Below are 8,189 nucleotides of genomic sequence, written 5' to 3' on the forward strand. Positions count from 1 at the left end.
ATGGTTGTTTATTCTTTTGACCATTCATAAAAAGCATCTATGATAAGCATGATGTGATTATTTTACTGGATACTCATTTTGAGGAGTGCTGCTTGGAAACCCAGGAAGGAATGCAGCCCAGCCCAGAAAACAATTAAAAGCATTCAAAAGAAAGAAAAACCCTTGCAGATGAGGGGCTGTAATACATAGCACTACAGAAACTTCAAAAAATGAATGAACTCTTAAGTCTCAGCTCTGATTCTGCTAGCAGTTTGAACAGAGGGAGACTCTGTGAAGAGTCTCTAAGAAGCAAGGTGTGATCGGTGACTGGCTGTCATGTGAGACTGCAGGTAGAACCAGCCCAGCACAGCATTCCTGAGGTTTGGGCAGCAGAATCAGAGAACAGCCCGCAGGCTGATTGGAACTGAAGGGTCAGAAGCTATGAAGAAGTGAGTGGTATCATGGGACCATATGCTGGTGCTAGGTTAGAGATCTTACAAAGTTTTCAAGGAAGCAGTATGTAGTAGGAAAGGCTGGATTCCAGGGAGCATGTTTGATGTCACAGAGAAATATGAACACAATGGAGACTGGCAAGCAAATAGGCAATGAATGAGAACAAACTACCCAGAGGCCTGGTGATGCAGTGGAAAGAACACAAATGTTAGAGCCAGGCAGACCTGGGTTTGAACCTCAGTCCATTCCCTCTTAGCTGGGTCAGCTGTCCACCAGTTACTAACCTGTCTAAATGGCAGTATGCTTGTTTACAAATGTCAGAGAGCAAGATGATGTAACTAGTAGATCTCTTATAGGGTTAAAGGATATTTTCAGAAGTAATAAGCTTATGGATAGTCAATACATAGCAGTTATTATTCTCTGGAACTTTTCTCACATTGAAACTTCTTGCCTCATTACCTGAAGCCCTTATGTAAATAAATATGGCTTGGGGACTGGGCCATGACTTTCAGACTCCAAGGCATCTTAGCAGTAGGGATGATCCACCAAGGAAATACTCAATTTATCTGTTATTTTGTCTCTTCCCTCTCCAAGGAGGTGGCTGAGCAAACCCAACATGTTAAGGTTGTTTGAGGGGGAAACTGTTCTAAAAGTGTGAGGAACAGATTAAGTTAGTTATGTAACTGCTCAGCATTTCACTTCTGCCACCAGGCAATGTGAACAAGTGGGGTGAGGATAAAACAGGTATAGTACGGGTACGTGGTGACAAGCAAGTAGACAATGACTGGAAATGATTGCTTACTGGCCGTAAGATCAAAACAGAATGGCAGGGGCTGGGATTTATCTCATGGCACAGTGCCTGCCTGGCACACAGGAGGTCATGAGATCTATTCCTGTACCCTCCAAACAAATAAACAGACAAACAAAAACCATGATGACAAAAGTTACTTGAGAATTTTGGAGTCATTTGATTTGATAACTGTTAGGCTGCTGAAAAGACTGGCCATGTTTTCCCTAGGAAAACCTACAACGGAAGAAACATTTTACCTTAGGAAGCATGTGCTCAGCACCTGATTCCTCTGCAAAGCAAAGAAAAGGAGAGAAATTCTAAATGACAAAGTGCACATCAGTGGAACTAGGAAATGAAACAGATTTTTCAAAGTATAGAGAAGACACAATCTGGAGCTGCCCTATCAAACTAAATCAGCTGGCATTTACTGAGTGCCCCTGGGACTATAAAAGTTAAGGTGCAGGTTTCCAGAATGAAGCCTGAATTCCAGGGAAGGAGACCTTATCAAGGATACAATTACATAAATTGTAGACATTATCTTAATATTTTTAAAGACTGGAAACAACTCATATGGTAATAAAACAGCAGGCATGAGTTGCTGCAATTATTCTTTCTAGAGCCAATTACCTAGAACATTTAGAGCAAAACTAGAACAACAATAAAAATGCTTAAATTATTTAGAATGGAGAATACATACATAGATAAACCCTCTCGGGCTAAATTATTTGGACATTTGAGCTAGTTTAATGCTACAAGTATTTATTATGTCTCTACGTATGTCAATCAGAGAAGAAAAAGAATGAAATAGTACTGACCCTCGTCCTTGAGGAGCTTAACATTTACAGAGGTTCCAGATCATGAATTAAAAAACTAAAAGCTTCTAGGATTGTGATAAAAAATCACAAAGACATGCTGAGCAAATAAAAGGGAAGAGGAGCCCATCTCCCCATCTCAGGTGAAACGTGTCCGGGAGGGTCTTAAGCGGAAGTAATAGAAATGGAAAAATCCACAGCAGTGATAGCGAAACTTCTGGAGACCCAGTGCCAACTGCACCCCAAAACCCACTTTGTTATTGCAAAGTGCCAACCCTGCAATTAAACCTGAACGCTGAAGTTTCAGTTTAGAAACAGAACTAATACATTAGCATCTTTTGTTTTAAAAGAAAAACACACTAACAGGTGTGTTAGAGGTTCAGCACCATGGATCTATCAGAAGGTTACAGTAAGCAGAGCTCCAGGAGATGGGCTGGTAGAAGAGAATTCATGGGGAAAAGTATAGCATGGCATTTGTGGGTGGCTTCACACCTATGTAGCAGCAAAATTACAAAATGGGGGTAGGAAGAATGGTAAACAGTGATTTGAAAAGGGAGAATGAGCACGCGCAATATTTTCATAACCTAATTTTGGAGTTGATGATAGGAAAATATATTTAAAAATTAAAATATGTTTTATTCTGGGACTGAGGCTACTGATCTAGAGTGTTAAGGGAAATTCCAGAGCTGAGGGAGAGGGTTATTCGCAGGTTGCTTGCCTGGGATAGTATGTGGAACACCCTGGCTCTGAGTCCTAGTACTGCTAGAACTCTGGAGCTGAATTTCACATCTTCTGCAACAAAAGACTCAAGACATTTACAGAATGATAATTCAAACATACTTGAGCAAAAGGCAATTCTTGGAGGGTAGGATGGTTGAACTCAGAGCAAATTGTCCAACCTTTCTAGTTACTGTCTTTGACAATACATTCATCCGCTCTTGACTTCTGTCCTTAAGTCCTGGTTACTTTTGGCTTATACAGATATAAGGCTCTAACAGAACAGTGTGAGGCATCATAGAGTATTTAGAGCAAATGTTTAAATACCCAGAGAATGTGTGAGTAGATTGGATGAGAGTTACACTCCACTCTGGCCCCCCTTCTAAGGATAAAAAACAAAAGAGGGAATAGGAGATCTAATTATCATTCTAAGATCTTTCTGTAATTAAATGTGATTAAAATAAACACATTTATTTATCCTGCATTAATATGTTGGTTTTAGGCATTCACTTGTTGATACTTTTCCACATGTTTCTATTTCTTCACATCATTATTTCACTTATTGATACCTCACTATATCCATGCATCTATTTTAAGGATCTTTCACATCTATTTGTAGTTTAAATAACTCCCCAAATGAACACAAAAATGCTTAGTGCCACAAAGGTGCTAAAAAGAATGAGGGTTTAGTACAACTGGCATTTATTAATGACTTGCTATGAATTAGACATTACTGATAATTTCCTTAGTGTTCACAATAAGCCTATGACAATGATATTATTTTAGCCATTTTCCTCATGAGGAACTGAAGCAGAAAATGTGCTGTAATTTGCCTAAGTTTCCAAGAGGCAGTGCTGATTTGGAGTTAGTCTCCAGCTGGCCCACACTAAAAAACAATTGCAATATTATGTTTCTTCTGTTTGCCTGGCCTGTTTCCACACTATGCTACCCATACTGTTACTTTTCACGCTGATCACTGACTGTTTCAGTCTGGGTCCATTGAGTTAAAAAAAAAAAAAACTGACTTTAGATTGTTCACACAGGGGAATTTAATGCAGAGATTAGTTACACATGTGTTGGGAGAGCTTCTCATGCTAAGTAGAGGAAGCCGAATCAGAGATGGGTGGCTGCTGGAGTAATAGCTACAGGGTAGTACTACCAAAGCACAGAAACTAGAGCCAGAGTCACGGTGGAAGAAGGCAGAAGTGAACTGAGCATCTTCTGCTGCAACAGGATCCACAAATAACAAGTAGCCAGTGAGACTGGACTCAGAGAAACACAGCCAGGGCCTCAAGGGAGCAGATGACAGCTTGTATCCTCCTCCCACTTTCTTTATCCTGGTGGTTGCCCTCTTTAACCCAACCTTCTCAGAAGTTAGAACACAGTGATTTCCCACAGAGAGTAAGTCAGGCATCTAGTTCTTGGCATATGGTTAGTGGTAGGATGCAGATATGAACATGCTTGAAAGTGACAGTCATATCTCCCTTGGATGGCATTCAGCACATGTGGCATTGATGTAAGCTAGGAAGCAATCAGGAAAATGGAACCTCTATAGTCTTAATCTTTGCATCTACTCAAGTATCTATGCTGAAATCTTAAACCAAAGGTATTGGGATGTGTCACAGCTGAAGTTATTAGGTCATGAGAGAAAAACCCCCATAAATTGGATTAGCAAGTATATAAAACTGACCCAGGAGAGCTGGTTTGACCTTTGTCCATAGTAGTTCATGGCAAGAAGTTGGTGTTTATGAATCACGGTCATTATCAGATAATAAATATCACAGGGCCATGAACTTGGACTTCATAGATTCCATAATTATGAAAAATAAAATTCTTCCCTTTGTAAGACATCCAGTTTATGATATGTATTTTGTATTAGCACCCCTAAAAACTGACACAACACCTATGTTGAAAGTTAATGATCTAAAGAAGGCAGACTTCACTTCCAATGCTGGGAAATTCTAGGAATTCTATGTCCAGAACTTCTTCATATGTCCTTTCCTTTTACTCAAATAACTTTTAGAAAACACTCTTAAATGCAACTTTATTCACTATAGAACTGATTTATGCTTTTTAATAAATACAAATATCACATTTTAAATAAGTATATGCTAAACAGGAAAAACATAGCATGAATGAGAATTAGAGAACAATTATTTGTTCTTGGAGGACTAATAGTTACCGACATGTCTGTAGAGTTTCTTTCCTCTCCACCAGTTTCTCAGTATTTAAGAGAGCTTCAGGTGACTAAGATAGGAATCTATACAGAGAACCTTTCCCATGCTAGAAAAATTTGTTATGTGGCAATTTTCATACTTTTGATCATCACTGACGATGTTGCTGGCACAAAATGTCTTCATTTTAAAAATCCGCATAAGGTAACCTTCTTACCGCACGTCCTCGTTAGTATTTCATTACCTGGACCGTGGCCCGATGCTGTCATTTTCTCTTTTACTGTCAAGAACTTCAGTCTTCAGAGCTATTGATCAGCATGTCTTTGATGATGTGAGTTCATAAAGGTCTTCTCCCATCCATTTGGTCAGAAGCTTCTATAAAGATTATTGTACTTATTTAAGTTACAAGCTACTTCTAAAAACAATTTAGAGCTCAAACTCAAGCAGTGAGTTGTTCTGTTGAGTGTCTGTTACATCCTTAGCATGGTATTTTTCCCCTTCCAAATTTTGCTAAGCGATTGCAACAGCTCACTAGTTTCTCTAGACTGTCCAATTTGAGGGTATTTGATGTAACTGCGTAATGGCATGAGGAAAAGCTTCCATCATAAATTGGATGTTTCTGAAACACGAATCTATTTTAGCTTCCTTGCTTGGTTTTCCTAGGGTGATTTTTTTTTTTTTAATGGAAACCAGTGGTTTCCAGCATCGTGAAAGTGTTGCTTGAAAAGCTACTAAAATACTTTAGTACTGATAATGTACATCAGTTGTAACTATATTATAGATAGCCCTAAAATGTGGGTATATCTGTTTTCTGCCTAAGTTTAGAAACAATTGAAAGATAACAAAGAAACCAAGCAGCAATTGTTTATGTATCACTTTTATATTACACAGAGAGAACACGTTGGAGAGTGTCAGATGCATGTGAATTCACAGTGCATTTCATAAAATTGATACCCAGAATTAAACAGATTAACCAGCCCTGCACTGGGCAGCAGTAGGTCTCCTACCACAGATTCAGAGCCTGCCTCAGTGAAGTTTGATGCCTTGAAGAGCAGGATTGAATGTACATTTTCCACTTAAATGAAATCAGGAAGCAAGTGACAGATTCACATGCACCAGCTTATCTTCTCAATTGACAAATAATATAAGCAATTTTTCCTCTTGGGTAGCAGCAAGGAAATTGCCAGAGAGAGCAAGATAACTCTTCACAAAAATTATACTGAGCAATGCCAAAAGTTGCAATTTTCTATATATAATGCTAAAGGAGTTGGTGTTTGTATGTAAGAAAAATGAAATTGATCAACTTTCTAACTTCATACACAAAAACAGACTCCAGTTTATCAAAGTACAAACATGAGAATATTTTCAAAATTGGAGAAGACATGTTATAAAAGCATCAAGTTGGGGGAAAAGGCAATGAACACATTTGGCTATATTATAATTAAGTTTTTTCCAACATAAAACACTGTGTGAAAAAGCAAGCCAGATTTGCGATATGTTTAAGAGAAAAATGCATGATAAAGGAAGAAACTAGTACAAATATTATGGAAATCAGTATGGAGATTCCTCAACAAATTAAAATAAAAGTTTCATCCAACTCAGCTATTACCCTTTAAGAAATCTTCCTGAAAATGTCAAAGACATCATATTACAGTGATACATGTATACCCATATTTATGGCAGCACAGTTCACAATAGCTAAGGTTTGGAAATGACCTGTGTGTCCATAAGCATATAAATGGTAAATAGAATTTAATATTTATATACAGTGTGGTATCACTCTAATATAAGGAAGGATAAATCTGAGTCATTTTTAGAGAAATGGATGCACCTTAAGACCATGATATTAAGCGAAATAAATCAGACACACAAACTTAAATATTGCATAGTTTCTTTTATATGAGAAACCCTAAATGTTCTAAGTTATACCTTACATAAATACTCTAATAATAAAATGTAAATATGCTAAATTAGAGATCAAAATTAATCACAGGTAATAAGAAACAGATAAGCCTTTAACAAATGAGAAGAGGAGCAAGAGATAGAGGGCAAGAGTAGAGGAGGGGAAGGAGATATAAAAAGGAGTTAAATCCAGATGTGTTATTTTATGTATCAACCCTCCTGGATTAATGTAATTAGTGCATACTGTACAAATGTACTAATAAAAATTAAAATAAGAAAGAGAAAGGCAAAATATACAAGATAATAAAAGGAAAGGAAAAGAATAGAAAAAAGAGATCAGGAAAACTATAAAGACTCACTGGGTATTATCGCATAGTGTTGGTAATCTGTATATTCCATGGACCAGAAAATTCAGAACTAAGTAACCAGACCAGAGCAGCACGTGCTTATGCACATAGGGACCTGAAAAGGGTCGTGTGTGTCAGCATTGCTCAATACCTTCAAATGGGAAGTGGGATGCAAGTCCAACACAACAAGGGTGAACTAGCACTGTAGGGTTTTCATATAAAGTGAAAATTCCTGCGTTACCAAGAAGGAACAAATAGAGCTGTATATAAAAGAGTTGTTTGTAAGGAGAGAGATTTGAACAAAAGATAGAAGACACAAAATAAAGCACACAGGATGATTCCACCGATATACAAATTTCAAAATCTGTGAACTAAAATGGCAGGGTGCCCTTAAATACAAGTATCTTACAATGAAGACAGTGTGTCCATAAGGTGGAGGAAATGATGTGATCGGGCACTGGACACAGGGGACATTAGAGGCTGAGCGTGACCAGCACTACCTAGCACAAACTGGGAAGTGATCAGAGGCTGGTAACACTGTAATCATTCAGCTGCATGTTGAGAGTTTGGCCTTCTCAGAATGTACGTGTTTTTCATGTTTTATTTGTTCTTAGTACATGCTTGCAGAACATGCTGATTGCATTCCTTTCATGGGGTTGTTGTGCATACATAATAAACTTCAATTCTTTTTTCATCTCCTTTCCCTCCTCTCCTTCCATCTCTTGATCCCCTTTCCATTTCGAAGGATCTAGCTCCCTACTTCCTATCATCTACCTTTAATTTTGCTCTGTACTTATATTTTGTGTTTCCCATGTAACAGAAACCCACTGATATTGAAGCTCATGCTTCTGATTTATTTCACTGAACACTGTGGTCTCAAGGTGCATCCCTTTTCTCAAAAATGATCCAAATTTATCCTTTTCTTGTGGCAGAGTAACATTCCTTTGGGCACAAATATCACATTTTCTTGATCTGTTTATCTGTTGAAGGACCTAGAGGGTGATTCCAAGATTGA

This window comes from Cavia porcellus, unplaced genomic scaffold (assembly GCF_034190915.1).
Source record: "Cavia porcellus strain 051 isolate PalLab524CR breed Dunkin Hartley unplaced genomic scaffold, mCavPor4.1 scaffold_9, whole genome shotgun sequence".
Classification (NCBI taxonomy): domain Eukaryota; kingdom Metazoa; phylum Chordata; class Mammalia; order Rodentia; family Caviidae; genus Cavia; species Cavia porcellus.